Consider the following 16,723-nt stretch of genomic DNA (forward strand, 5'->3'; position numbering starts at 1 on the left):
TGCAATACATAGCACACATGGGCAAAAACATGCCTATAAATAGTCCAGTGGGATGAATAAGGACTCCCATTTTGTTTTCATATTTAGATAGAGTATGAGTCGGAGGTATGATTTCATATCTCATTTGGCCATTAAGTACATCTTGACGTCATCATAATGGCCTTGGAAGTAAAAAAGCAAAAATGCATATTATGACGTTATTATATTTATGGAAAAAATTGTGTATTTCTCTCAATATTTATCAATTTTCTTTTATATTTTAATATATTGTAGTCGAGGCAATTGTCTACAAGATCAATACACATTGATTTTCATTTCAATGACGTCATCATAGTACAAACTTCGATTAAAGGCCACATGTCAGAATTTTCTTAATTTGCGTGTTATGTCTAAGGAAGGTGAATTTTGTTCACATCATGAATCTACATGACATTCATCTTTGAGCACTACCTTGCTAATTTGTGCTTCAGTTTCTCCCAGATTCTAGTATGTTATAGCTGAGACCATGGGCTATAAAAATCGTGCCTTTTGTTTTTTATCAGATAATGAGATCATGTCACAATTTTCAGTTGAATGTTAAAATGATGAATTTGTCACCTATGTCCTATTTTTGAAACTTAAACGTTATCAGTGTCCTCGTATTCAAATTTTGTAATGAAACCCTTTTACTTTCTAGACTTTACTGTCAGACGCTATTGAGTGACTGACTGACATCTTTTTTTCTCTGGTAATAAAATACATAAAATGAGCGTTATAGGGAACATGAGCATTTGGCTAATAACCCACTCTGTTCTCATTCTTCATTTCCTATTCTAGACTTGAATAATGACGAACTTCATTCAATATTTGGTAGTAATACTACATATACTTATACTGATATCAATGATTTAAACTATTTATCCGATAAAGAATATGAGTTTCATTTCAGTAGGTTTCTGAACTGTAAATATTATATTGATGACGGTTTTACGACTGAATTCAGTAACATCGACTATCATTTTAGTATTTTACATTTTAATTCGCGTAGTTTAAACATACTTTTTATTGCTTTATCCAATTTCATCTCTACTTTATGTATAGATTTCTCTGAAACTTGGATTAATGACAGTACGCGACTATTATTAAATTATACATTCTAATCGCCAAGTAGGAAAGTGTGGAGGTGTTGGTCTATTGGTCGCTGACAATTTTGAATATGAAATACGCAATGATATATTTATATTATACCCATCATGCAATTATGAATCACTGTTTATTAAAAGCATCTTGCCGAGATATAAGAATATTATTGTAGGTGTCATATATAGGAACCCCCAATCAAATATCAATGATTTCATTCCTGTCTTTGAAAATGTTTTACAGAAAAAAATTTACTGAACAAAACAGGTTTATATAATGGGAGATTTTAACATTGATCTCGTGAAATTTACTGGCAATGCTGTATGTAATTTCTTGAGCGCAATACATTTTTTTTTTGTATTTCTTTCATTGACAAGCCTTCGAGAAAGACTGATAGATCAATATCCCTCTAATCCACATTCCTTATAAAGTGACAGTATATATCCATCCGATATTTAGGGATTTTATTTTCAAGAAACTAGCGAATCTCACGTCGACAACTAAAAATGATCGCTAATGTATTCCCACATTTATTTTGACTTCTCATTTACGCCGGGGCATCGTGACGTCATACACTATTCCCCTTCATTAAGTCATTTAGAGACGAAGGTGTAGCTGCTCATTGTACGTGGTCAATGGTCATATTGTCTCAATCTATCTTCTATAGATCCATAATTGTCAATATGCTACAAAGTCGAAGCTTTTTATGTTGGTGTTATTGTATTTATTAACGTTTATTTACTTCTCGACATTACAATATGAAACACAATGTGTACAGTGCGTCCCCCCGAAAAAACGAAACCGAGAATTATTGATGTTTTATCATAACTTAATCACAATTATAATTGATAAATGATACATATTTGTAAAGCTTAGATCCTCCTCTTTCATTTGATGCAACTCATATAATGCATATTTCACGCATGAGTGATTCAAATGAATTTGAAGAGAGGAAACCAAAAAGACATTTGGCGGACGGTATCTGAATTCCAAAGAGAAAATCACATTTCTCGAAAGTTGAGTTTCTGCTCTTTCATATGACACCTCAATCAGGAGAAATGAGCTAGGAATAACAGAGTTCTGTTTGTTTTAAGTAGTGCTTGCATTTCCATTATTTTATTAAACGAATTCGTTTTCACTGGTTGCCTTCCGTAGCAACAAGCAGAATTTACAAAATACTTAACTCCGTTTCGTTGACAATCAGCCATGCATGAACTCTTTCGTCTACGGAAGCAGGCGAAAGCATAGCTTGAGTTGGAATGCCCATAATAAGTTAACACAGTTACTGAGAGAACATTATACATATTATTATGAAAATAACATATTATATGACACAACGTTGATAGAAAATAACAACTAGTAAATGGAAGAAAAAAAATGAGAAGAGGATTAAGTATAGGAAAGAAAGTTAACTCAATAGGGCTGTACATGTGTCTGCGATTACATCATATAAATGACTAAGTACTTCAATTCTTAAAAAAATAACATATTATATGACACAACGTGAAAATAACATATTATATGACACAACGTTGATAGAAAATAACAACTAGTAAATGGAAGAAAAAAATGAGAAGAGAATTAAGTATAGGAAAGAAAGTTAACTCAATAGGGCTGTACATGTGTCTGCGATTACATTATATAAATGACTAAGTACTTCAATTCTTAAAAAAGACAGCGGTTACATATCATTAAAAACGAGCAAAGTCAACAGACAAAAAGCAGCTTCAGCCGACAACATTGTCCTAGGGAATATACATGAGATTTATTAAGTACAAATTTGTCATGGAAATACTGGGATATTGCTTTACGAATCCTGTGAGTAGGTTACGATCATTTTTGTAATCATGAGCATTTTGGTCTGATGGGTAACGTTAATACATGTTGTATAATTTATTCTTATGTCGGATCGACTGTGTCAGTCCACTCGTCATCTAACATTTTTTTTTTTGGTTAAATACAATTGGAAAATGCTTATCATACAATGCACGAAACTTATTTTGAATAATAAAATAGCTATCATTTGGATCTTCTGCAGCATAGACATCTCTCCAGTCGACTTCGTGCAAATCCTAATTAAGGCCTCAATATTTCTCTGATTTATAATTCTGTGACCGATGTTTACTTTTGATGATTTTACATTGGCAACATTTAGCTTTGAAATGGTAAAGACATGCAAGGGATCGGATACATCACCATACAATAGACCAGTATCATGAAAAGATAGTAAGTTATTTGAAAGTATATTATCTATTAAAGTGGTAGATTACTTCGTAATTAGTGTAGGTTTTTCGATTAAGGGGTAGCATGAGTTACTGGATTTTATATCGATCATGTGTTTTTTTTACCGAGTGGACATGTTGTAATAAATCGATTTTATAATCACCCATTACATAACACATTTTGTTGTCGCTAGTTATTTTGTTGAACACAATCTCCAGTGCTTCAGAAAAAAATTCGGTGTGAGTATTTAGGGGTTTGTATACCACACCAACTATAATATTCTTTCTCTTTTTTTAAACTATTTCTATAAAAATGGAGTCACATATTTCTCTTTCTCTTTGGAAATAATTACGTTAATCCGCTACATGCATTCCGACACTCCGCCACGACCATGGTTTCTGTTCTCACAGATAAAAGTATATTCATCAATATTTGTTGAAAGTCTAGCGTTTGTTAACCAAGTCACACTCCCTGTCTGTCAGTCTTTCTCTTTCCTACATTATTTCCTGTTAATTCAACTCTGGTCTAATCCACATTCCTTATACAGTGAAAGTATATATCAACCCGATATTTAAAGATTTTATTATCAAGCAATTAGCAAATCTCACGTCCGCAACTAAAAATGATCGCTAATGTATTCCAACATTTCTTTTGACTTTTCATTTACGACGGGACATACATTTTCATTTCTTAGAATAAGATAAAATCGTCAAAATGCATTCTTCATGATGTAAATTAGAGTCAAAGGTGTGGTTACTGCACAGGGTCAATGGTCATATATCGTCTCAATCTATCTTTCCTAGATCCATGATGACCAAGGAGACATAATTTAATCTTGACGTATGGATAGATCATAATGGGAGAAGCATTTTATAAAATAATATGATATCGTGTAATGCATTATTCGTTATGTAAACCAATATCATACGTATCACCTAATTCGTCTAAGTGACGAATTAAAGTCTAGTGCATTATTCGTTATGTAAACCATTATCATACGTATCACCTAATTCGTCTAAGTGACGAATACGTGCCTTCACGGTTGTTTCATCGCAAAGCATGCCGGGACATAATTCTAGTCCATTTTCACCTTCGCCGTGATCAGCTGTCCTGTTGCAAACAACGGGATTCGTATCGAATCAACATCATAATCTTGTACATAGTCCGCTATTCTGCAGTGATTTTCTTCCAATCCAGTATCATTTGTACGGTAAGAAAACCAAAGTTTGTGGTTATTCATTTTTATGACTAATAAAGTTGATAATACGACGTAATGAGAGTGGGCCGAGATCCAACTTTAGTAAATGTGGGCCTAGATCTAGTCCCGTATGTTCAAATGTGTGTGCATTTTAAGTAGACTGATTGTCTTTTAAGCTGCTTAAGTACACTCGTCTCGTGTTTTATGTGAAATGTACAGTAATATGAGATTTATGTCTCATGAAATATGAATAGACTTTCTAGATCCTATAATTGATAATGGAATAGGGTCTACTAGAATGGCCGACAGTTAGGCCTAGAAAGTGATTGCAATTAGAAATTATAAATGTAAGAAAGTAAAAGAGGCCATGAAAACGACAGATTTTCTCGATCTGGATCTGAATATAATAGTCTGATATCAATGAGCTCTACTTGAGGATCTACATGACGGGGGCATACGGAGGATTTTTTCGAGGGGGGGAGGGGGGGGGGGGGGGGCCGGGGGGTAAAATTTGAAAATCACGCAGTCAATTTCACAACGACTCGGCCAGCCGGTGAATAAGCCGGGGGTGGTAAGAGCACCTTTTTTTTCCTTCTTTTTTTCCCCGAAAATATGAAATTTGGGAGATCGATATTTTGTTCAGTTGGTGGGGGGTAAGGTCACCTTTTTGGGTCACCCTTTAGCACAAAAAATGTTTAATTTATTTTTGTTATTAAAAAAGTGAGGGGGGGGGGTTCCTCAAAAACACACACACACATAGTCTAAACAAAATTGGAGGAGAGGGGGGGGGGGGTTCAACCCCCGAAACTCCCTCCCCCCTGCATACATGTCTGCTACATGATCTAGTGTTGAAGAAGTGATGAGGGTTCTTTGGTCACAAACTTAAATTTGATTTTCTTTTCCCTTTTATTTATCAGTTGCAGCATCATCGAACACTATGACCCATGAATCAGAAGATAACGTAGATGCTACGAGAGAGCTCATTTCACAATGGACAACAGAAGTGTTACGTGACTTTCTACAAGGAGGGGACTCAAGCTTGGAAATCGAGTACCGGTAGTCATTATTTTATGGGTGTTCTCTGCCTTGACTCTGGGGGTACTGTTCAGCCATCCGAGGTAGAGATAAACTGGACGATGGATGGAGAGGGGGCGGGGGGGGGGGGGGGGGAGAAAGGCATGCAGACTGCAGAGCTGGTCGTCTACTATGTATAGAGACATTGTGTGTACCTAGTAGATAAGGACCCTCCATCACTAGAGGGAAGAATGAGAGACTACAAAGAGGGAAAGGCATTTAGTTATTTTGCCAGTTTCTGGTTAGGGAGATATTTTTCATCTCGTGGGAGAAAGCTGTCTGTAATTCAAAATCATTTGATACTTGAATAAATTTAGTTCATTTTCTAGACTGTTTCATGTTAAGCCGTTGATTCTACTTTCTTGTGAGTATAGTCAGAGAGATAGAGAAGTAACACGAGTAAAGAATGAAAAAGAAGCTAATATTTGAACGAGGAGGAGAAAATGGAGATTACGTTGTTGCCCATAGAGTTGGAATAATTGTTCTTACCACTTTTTATTAAATGATTGTGACCATTTGGTTTATTGTTTGTACATAAAGGTCATATGTTATAAGAACTGTATTGATCAATCTAAAGAGTCTTATAGATTGATTAATACAGTTTTGAGATGATGAGGATGATTGTGATGATGAACGAGAAGGAGAAGAGGAGGAACATATCATGAGTTGATGGAGAAAAGATTGATAGAGGGGTTATCATTACAGAGAGAGAGAAAGAGAGATGGACTAACATGAGGAAGGGAGAGCAAGAATGGAGGCTATGACATAGGGGAAGAGATAGAAATCAAAATTATATTTATACTAACATTTATTAAATTAGAATAGTAAATTAGAAGATAAAGCTAAAGGAAAGAATGCAAACTAAAATTAAGCAAAGACCATCACAATATCGTTTACATTATAATATAAATTAAGTAAAGGTACATGGAAACGTGTACATTTGTAAAATTTAATCTCTTGTTCTCTTAGATCTTCCTCTTCACACCTAATTCTTGCTCTCCCTCTCTATCTCTCCCTCCCCTCTCTGTCTCTTTCTCTCTCCTCTCTCCTTATTATCACTCTTTCTCTTTCATTAAGCGTCGACATCTCTCTCGATGCCTCTCTCTGTTTCTATGATTTTTCTCTCGTTAAATATTTAAAACATCAGGTCTGTCTGACCTTCCTCTCTTGAATAAATCATGAATAACTTCAACTCGGCGTCCTACATACAGTAATGATTGCTTTGTACTCATCTACAACCTTCTCTGTGTTGTTTTATTTTATTGATAAAATAAATATAACCATGAGATGAATACAAGTTAGATCAATATCAACAGGTTTAATGCAATGCATATAAGTTGACATCTTATGAAGAAGTAGTACCACCCCCGCCCCCCCCCTCCAGGAACGGGAACGGAGGTACCGCATGCGTGTTCCCAAAATATCTGGCTCGTAACAAAGAAAAAGATCTGCCCGCATTGACTTTACACACTGGACTTTTGCTGAGAAGGGGGGGGGGGTACCACCTTTAATGCAAACACATTTAAAGGGATCGGGTAACTTAATTACTCTCAGATTCTGAAACAAAATCCTGGATTTAGCTCATGCTGCAATGATAAATTTAGGTCAGTCAGGAACTCAATGACTTTTACAATCCGATCGCCTGTCTGATTATCAAGATATTTACGATTGGAAATCGAAACCAAATTTTGTGTTTGCCAAACGGTTTTCATAACACTACAGTTTATTGGGAAAAACGAGTATGGTAAAAGGGGTCAAACAGAGATTTTTACTTTTTAGAGGCACTTCTTGATCATTTTGAAGCACAATTTTGTTAGGGCTTCAGTATTAATACACCATATCACAGACACTGGTAGCACGTAGGGCCATACGTCCATCTCGGTTTAAACATTGTTATACATTGTTAAACAATGCATTTTACAATACCTTTACAACATACACCATACACCATTTGCTGTCACATGGTTTGGAAATCACATTACAGATAATAATTCTACAACTGTGAGGTTTCACCTGTCGTCATTTGATACCCGAAGGAACACTTTTTTAGGGGCTAAATCTAATTTTTCACAAGGCAAAATAACTATATGCCTTCCCCTCTTTGTAGTCTCTCATTATTTTTCCCTCTAGTGATGGAGGGTCCTTATCCAGTAGGTACATACAAACATAGTAGGCCAGTTCTGCATGCCTACCCCCACCCCCCCCCCAATCCATCCATTGTCCAGTTCCTCACAGTGTCTACCTCGGATGGCTGAACAGCTACCGCGTCAAGGCAGAGAACACCCATAAAATAATGACTACCGGTACTCGATTTCCAAGCTTGAGTCCCCTCCTTGTAGAAAGTCACGTAACACTTCTGTTGTCCATTGTGAAATGAGCTCTCTCGTAACATCTACATGCACGTTATCTTCTGTTTCGTCGGCCGTGTTCGATGATGCTGCAACTGATAAATATAAGGGAAAAGACAATCATATTAAGTTCGTGACCACAAGAATGATTGTAACAAAAGAATCCTTATCACTTCTTCAACACGTAGATGCTCAAGTTGAGCTCATCGATATCAGAATTTATATCCAGATCCAGATCGACAAATCTATCATTTTCATGGCCTCTTTTACTTTTTTACACTTAATTGCAATCACTATCTAAATGTCAGCCATTCTAGTAGACCCTATTCCATTATCAATTATAGGATCTAGAAAGTCTATTAATATTTCATGAGACATAAATCTCATATTACTGTACATTTCTACCTAAAACACGAGACGAGTGTACTTAAGCAGCTTAAAAGACAATCAGTCTACTTAAAATGCACACACATTATATTTGAACATACGGGACTAGATCTAGGCCTACATTTACTAAAGTTGGATCTCGGCCCACTCTCTTACGTCGTATTATCAGCTTTATTAGTCATAAAAATGAATAACCACAAACTTTGGTTTTCTTACCGTACAAATGATACTGGATTGGAAGAAAATCACTGCAGAATAGCGGACTATGTACAAGATTATGATGTTGATTCGATAAGAATCCCGTTGTTTGCAACAGGACAGCTGATCACGGCGAAGGTGAAAATGGACTAGAATTATGTCCCGGCATGCTTTGCGATGAAACAACTAGTATTTATTTTGTGTTTGTATAGAAGAAATTATTATTATTCTTCCTCAATTTTGTTCGCAGGATATCTCAAGAATGGCTGAAGCCATTTCTTTGAAGATCGATCTTAGTCCAACATAGAACTGCGTGACTTTTCAGTGACGCCAGGGCATCGTGACGTCATCATGACGTCATTATGTAAAATGTCATTAATGGTCGTATCTCAGCCATGCAATATCGATTTCAATTCAAATTTGGTATCAATCATGCTCAGGTCATGGGTCAGAAATTTGGCTCACGCAATTTTGTCTGCCCCCTCTAACGTGCGCGTACACGTGCGTCAAAAATAAATTAAAATACAAAATGCTCAAAACTCCAAACCGAGTAATTTTGCATACGTTTCAGCCAATTTTGAGCGTTTCAAAAATTTCCGCGCGTGCCGGTCAGCGCGCGCGTATTTGCATTTGTATCGCCCGTGGATCGAATTTCTCCGTTTTTTTGCTCGTTTTGGATTAACGATAATTAACCATCCCTGTAAACTTCAGTCAGTTTTGACTCAAATTGATGTAATATGCGTGCGTCAAAGATAACAACACGTGCGTGCGCACATTTCCCAGAAATTAAAAAAAACATGCCTATGTTTAATTAGCCATAATTTCTCAAAATGATCGGATACCCTAATTGTTTTATTATATGTGAATAGAGTATGAGTTGTAGATATTATTTCTTACATCTTTTGGCTAATCGGATTTCCCGACATCATCATATTGCTCGTTAAAGTTAAATCATTTAATTTCAATCAATTTTAATTGATTTCGTAATCAACGACAATGCGCTTTTAACCATATATCATTTATCGTTATTAGAATCTCTCCCAAATTCTAATATGTAGTAGCTGAGGTTATGATCTAAGTTCCTAATACAACTTATTTTCTTTCTTGATGACGGAATCATGAAGGAAATTGTGGTCAAAGACGATGGGTCAAAATCAAACTTCCATTTTCGTCTCTTTTTTACCATCCTGGCCTCGATGATTGCTAAGCTCCTTTCCTTTACGAATAATATCTTCAGCTATCTACAGTTCCATGCATTACTTGAAAAAAAAAATCATCACTCCCTGCCTCTCATTTCTTTCTCTTTCTTACATTATTTTCTGTTAATTCAACTCTGGTCTGATTCACATTCCTTATACATTGACAGTATATATCCATCCGAAATTTAAATATTTTATTATAAAGCAACTAGCTAATGTTACGTCGACAACTAAAAAATAATTGCTAATGTATTCCCACATTTATTTTGAATTTTTATTTACGCCGGGACATCGTGACGTCATACACTATTCACTTTTTAATATTCAGGCATGAGCTCTAATATATCAATTACATTTTCATTTCTTTGAATAAGATAAAATCGTCCAAATGCGTACTTCATGATGTAAATTAGAGTCAAGGGTGTAACTGGTTACTGTACAGGGTCAATGGTCATATATCGTCTCAATCTTCCCTCGATCCATGATGATCAAGGAGACACAATTTAATCTTGACATATGGTTGGATCATAAAGGGAGAAGCATTTTATAAAATAATATATCGTGTAATGCATTATTCGTTTTGTAAACCATTATCATACGTATCACCTAATTCGTCTAAGTGACGAATTAAATTATAGTTATTATTAGGTGGGCTGTATCTAATACAGACCACCTTATATTTTTGTTAAAATCGCCTTTATTTATTATTTATTTATTTATTTTTCTTATTTCGAACCACTTTTTTGTGAGCAAGATAACTTTTAAATGGTTCATTCAAATGCTTTAAAATTTGGCACACATATGTATAGGCATATAGAAAAATCAAAATAACGTTTTCAACTTTGACCTTGACTGATGACGTCATCTAACCGCCATTTTCTGAAAATCAACTCATGATCATATCTTCATAACCAAAATTCATTTCTCATTCATATTTATCATGATCAAGGTCAATATCAGTCCGGTCAATTTCCGGTCAAAAAATGCGCGCGTGCCCGTACGTCCGCGCGTAAGTGCGCGCGCAAAAATTTTAAATGCTCAAAATCGTCTCAAAATAATTTTGCATACGTTTTAAGTCATTTTAAGCTTTTTATAAAAAATCGCGCACACACGCATGCGCGCGCGTTTTCGCGCGTAACACCATTACACAACATAGAATCGCCATTTTTTTTTCTTTCATGATATTTCTCATATTTTTTCGAGGAATTTGATACCATTCAAGATAAATGTCTGTGCGCGCGAGCTCTTTTATTACATAGCATATATGGGCAAAAACATGCCTATACAAAATCCATTATAGCTCTTTGGAATGAACCGTGACCTTCAATGTTTTTTCATTTTTAAATACAGTATGAGTCGGAAATATGATGCCATGTCTTATTTGGCCATTAAGTGTATCGTGACATCATCATAATGGCCTTGGAACTCAAAATACGAATTTGCATATTATGAAGTCAGCATATTTATGTAAAATTGATTGTATCTCTGTATATATTGATCGATTTTCTTCAAAATTTCGACATGTTGTAGCTAAGATAATTTTCTACAAGTTCAATAATAATCATTTTTCATTTTGATGACGTCATCAGAGTAAAAATTTCGATTAAAGGGCACATATCAGAAATTTCTGAAGTTGCGTGTTATGCCTATGGAAGGTGAATTTCGTCTACATCATTACATCAATGACATTGTTTTTTAGCAGTATCTCGCTTATTTTTGCTCTATTTTGTCTCAAATTTTAGTTGACCAGCCCACCTTTACTTGTTCCAAACAAGTATTATGTCTAGTTTCCTCTTATTCTTCCTCGAATTTGTTCGCAGGATATCTCAAGAATGAATAAAGCCATAATCATGAATCTTGCCAAGATGATAGATATTACCCTAACTAAGAGCTGTGTGACTTTTCAAAGACTCAAAATTATCGTGACGTCATCCAGGCGCCATTTTGTGAGAATCAACATATGATCATATCTTCATAACGGAAAGTAATTTTTTATTCATATTTATCATGAATAAGATCAATATCCGTCCAGTCAATTTCAGGTCAATAAACGTGTGCAAATGTGCGCGTGCGCGTTCGTCCGCGCGTTTATGCGCGCGCAAAAATTTAAAATGCTCTATATCATACCAATTTTTTTTTGCATACGTTTCAGGCCATATGGAGCATTTGACAAAAAATCATGCTCACGCGCATGCGCGCGCGTTTACCCCCCCCCCTCCATTTTTTCATAAAATTTATGTTGTACACGTAGAGTTAGGAAAATGACCGTCTGCAGGAAGACTAGTCTGCTATCGAAGAACCATCTAACTTTTGATAAAATATCACTTTTTCGAAAGATGAGCCCTTGTTCTTGAACCTCCCTCAATCTCTTAAATATGTATTTTCGTTTTTGTTAAAATTCAGGTGAATAAATAATTTATTTAGTTGCATTAATCCAATTTTAATCTAAGACCCTTATACTTTTCCCATTCTTCAAATTGGTTTTCCGGCTGGAATCCGGCCAACTTCCATTTAATCATTAACTATGCATGCAGCGAAAGTCTTGTCTTCAAGCAATCGTACATAAAAGCTTCTATCACAGATACAATAATTTCTTATTAAAATAATCAGGATGATTACAGTTAGATATCATTATACCCAAATCTGCATACAAATATCAAGGAGAATAGTGATACAGAGACTTATTTACCGCACGTAGGATTTCTGATTGCACAAAGAACACAAAACGGAAAGGTGCCTGGAGTAAAGGATAATAATAGCAGTCAAGCTCATGAAATATAATGGAAATGTGCTTTTCAACCAAGGGTAGTGAATACGTTCGAGACCTTTGTGTTTTAATCATAGAGATATATACTACTAACACTAGAGGGCGTACTCGCTCAAATTGCTGTGCGGAGCTGGAGCTTTGGCCGCCATTACTAAGGAGGGCAGAAAAACGAACGACCCAACAAGATACTGTGCACAACATACGTGGACAAAATTGGAGAAGCCAGGTTCGTGCTTTGCATTTGGTTGTTCGAACCGAAGAAAGAAAGGGAACTGCATAATCTTTCACAAGTAAGTTCTTCTTAATGTTATGTTGAATAATAAGGAGATTTTAGAGCTAAAAATGTAGTTTATGCAGTGACTGTACTCGTGATAAGCCACCGCGCAGCTAACGTTCCTGCAACAGTGGAGCGCGACAGTCCACGCCCGCCGGGCTGGTGCAGGCATGGGTTAAGGTTCTGGGGACGGTGATGGGAATATTCTGCCGCGCTGGAGTCGCAACTCCAAGAGTCAGAGAGTCCAACTCGGAAATATTAACTTCATGAGCTTGATTCTATTAACGAAAAGTCTAGAATATATAATTGATTTTATCTTATCTAATTTCAAGATAAAAATTAAATGTCAACTCTACATCTAGGTCTAGATCTATACTCTAATTTCTAAAGGCCGAAAGGCAAAGTTAAGCTAGCCTGCCATATTTCACATCACAGGAGTTATCCAATTAGGCTAGGCTAGCCTAAAAAAACCCACCGCACACTACACAATTTCTATCAAATTTGCTTATGACTTGCTGACATCGTAAAAACTGCTTCGCGACTGGCTGGAAGCTGCTTTTAGTTTCAGTCTTTAAAATGATATGAAATAGCATGAATAGTAGTCTAGAACAATTGTCATGTTATGATTATTGTGTCCATTTGCTTTTATTGTAATGCAGGAATACACCCAGGAGAGGAAAAGGATGTTACACACCACTATCTCATTCCTAGTTATGTGCCTACTGTCTTTCCTGGACATCCTCCCTATTAACAGACCCATGGCCCAAGACTCCCAGCAAAATGCTGTACAACATCGAAAAGTGTTCCCGTGCCTCCAAAGAAATCCTATGACATTACAAAAGAACATGACTATTTCTTTTTCTGTCTGAGTTGATCAGAAACTGAAGATACCAGACAGCAACTGCAGGATGCCAAGAAACAGCTTAAAGTGTTGATACAGAAGGTAAATAGAAGACATTGAAAAACCAGGACTCTCTTGCAGGAAGTCCACGAAAGCAAGCTCATTAGCCAGGATCAGCTTGACCTACTGCAACACAACTTTGGAGAGAACGCATTTAGAGAAAACCCAAATTTTGTCTTATTTCATCAATATTTGTTTTCAAACATATTTGTTTATAAAAACCTACAGAATTGTATGTTAAATGGCATCGTATTTCACATAATAAATTTAAGTGAAATTTTGGGGCTCCCAACACTTTAGAGGGGCTTTCATACAAATGTTCCAGCATTTTACAAGTTTCAAGTAGTTGTAGGACATGACATCTAAATTCACATCACAGGGATTGCGTCTGTTGTGGATTGGCTACGATGTAAATAGGCTTTCTTGATCTGGAGAATGATACTATAGTGACATATTGTGTTTTACAATTACAACTGTTCTGTAGTCTATACACTGTTGCAAATGTTGAGGAGACCAGGGCTTAAAGCTCTCCTTGAAGTCTGAATACCTGGTTTTTCTCTTTTTATAGTGAGCAAAATTCCTTACCCTATGCAAACAAGAAAACATAGAACTTCATTCGTACAAACTACAAAGACAGATCAGTCTTTTATATTTTGCCTCTTGTCTGCATAGCTTATCCACTGGATGATTGACTGTAAAGCCGTTTAAAACTGGAGAGAGCTTTCAATCATCTTCAAGAAAAACAGAACAATCTGAGACTTTTGTTCTGGTAATGAAATAAAATTATTGGGACACATTGTGACAGTTGCACAACTTAACCATAATGTTCTGTTCGTTAACTTTACACGAAGGCAAACTAAATTGAAACTTAGAAGAGTTGATTACATTAAAAAAAATGTACTTGAATTTTGAATTGTTTTGAGGTACACTGTATTTGAATATTTACTCTATAAGCTCCATAGTTGTACCTGCTGTATCTGATTCAGTTGCTCTAATTTTAGCAAATTATTTGCACTCTACATGTGCTTTGATTCTGCAGGTATGGATAACCTGAGATAAACATGTAGACTTTTTTTTATAACATTGTCTGGATTGCTCTCAACCAAGTGATTTGCATCACTAACGATGAAAAGCAAGAAATTCACATCAAGTGAGCCACGTTTTCAATACGGTAAACAAGAAGAATTCATAGATGTGTGGCAATTGAAAAGCTTTGTGTAATGCACAGTTGCAAACCTTATACACACCCATAGCTTTTTTGTACATAGGTTTGAATTTTGGCCCAAAATGGAAAACTGCTTTTGAAGAGATTTGATAACAGAACAATTATATGGAATAATGTCACTAGATGTAAACACTTGCACTCTTTTGCTATGTAGTATATCTACTGCGTAAATTTGAGGGTAATCACTTTCAAAACTATTATTATACCTGATGAATAATTATGTCAAAAGACCTTGTTACTATGAGGTTTCACTGAATAGTGTATTGCAGTATTTTGAGATGTAAGGGTCTTCAATTATAGTTTTTCATAGCAATACAGGTAACTTGGAATATATATGCTCAATTACTATTTCAGGTTTGCATTTATTACTCGATGAAATGTCTTTGTAATTAGTAACTTTGGGGCTAAAATCTGAGATGTTGTTTTTGCAATGTCTGTCCTTTCAACTGATGTATTATAGCAGTATATATGTCCGATAAAATGTCAAAACTTAAATGCCTGTAGAAAATTTTACACACGTGTGGTAATAAAAGGTTCATTTATTCTTCTTTTTTTCTTCAAATCAAATTATTATAAGTTTATTCTCTAAAAACTGGTTGATGAAGAAAATAAGAAATACACTGTACCAAGGAAAATATTATTTATGGAGAAAAAAGTGGTGTGAATAAATAATTATTACATCAATGATCAGCTGTTTTTAAAGAATATTTATTTCTAGTGAACTGTAAAGAATTGAATTATTCTTTCAGACATAGAGAGATTTTCTAGAGAATAGGTGAAAGTCATAAGGTGTGAATTTGATATAAAATGAGTGAGAAAAGAAGAAAAGGAATGTTTGGATGAATGATTGAATAAATGATTGAAGAGTAATAACATAATTGTTTTAAATAAATGCGTATAGCTCTTTCCTTCCCCCTCTTCCTATCTTCAGTATTGTCCCATATTGCTCCGATTGTCTCATTTTCGCTCGCGTGAACATTGCCAGCACAAAGCACTGACCTCTACCTCCTGAACGGATCATCGCCCATTCCCATTCACTATACGTTACGTACTAAAAGGCTGTATTGTCTGACCGTTCATGAATATTCATGTTTTTGCTAAACTCGGCAAAATGTTTGCTTTTATTAAATGGAAAAATTACGGTGGGGGGTTGGATGAAATGGACATAATGAAATAGGCAGAAGTGATCTATGATAATTCATGCGTTTTATGTTTCGTGTGCTCGACCTATAATCTTCAAATCGCTTGGTAAACTGAGTCCAAAGTTAGACTTGTTTCACATGTGTATTATAGGCAATGACGAGCTTGCAACCTATTTTGAAAAATTACGGTGGGTGAACTTTCAAAAGTCAATGAGACATGAGGGCTCAAATGAAAGAGCTAGTGATAACGTACGTCGGGGTGGATGTGCTTTTTGTTTCAACAAAAAATAAATTTTTAACGATTTTTAAAAAAAAACGTCCATAGGCTAACATGTTAGGATGCTGACGCTGACCATGCTCTGACGATAGGGGGCGTCGTGAAATGAGACTAAACGGAGCCATATGTATATCTGCATTTCCGTTATCTACCTATCCTTCTATATTATATCTAACTATTCATCTATTTATGTTTCTAGCTATCTATACCCATCTCTATCCCAAATCTTTAAGTATCAATCTGTTTATAATAGCCATAAACACAAAATGAATATATTACCTTTAAAGCGTTTTAAATCAATAAACCTTGGCTCTCATAATAACTGAGTTAGAAAGACATTGGCTCTGTAGCATAAAACTTTGTTTAATATCATGACATAAATATCAAAAAA

General features: G+C 35.4%; 1 long non-coding RNA gene across 1 annotated transcript; it reads left to right on the plus strand.

The window, feature by feature from the left end:
* The first annotated feature begins 4,501 nt into the window (after window positions 1-4,501).
* Window positions 4,502-5,708, plus strand: LOC115925312. Its single transcript, XR_004064618.1, has 2 exons — window positions 4,502-4,552; window positions 5,458-5,708. It is a non-coding gene; the product is annotated as an uncharacterized LOC115925312 (long non-coding RNA).
* Window positions 5,709-16,723: the final 11,015 nt, after the last annotated feature.

Source organism: Strongylocentrotus purpuratus, unplaced genomic scaffold, assembly GCF_000002235.5.
Source record: "Strongylocentrotus purpuratus isolate Spur 01 unplaced genomic scaffold, Spur_5.0 spur5_scaffold_18, whole genome shotgun sequence".
Classification (NCBI taxonomy): Eukaryota; Metazoa; Echinodermata; class Echinoidea; order Camarodonta; family Strongylocentrotidae; genus Strongylocentrotus; species Strongylocentrotus purpuratus.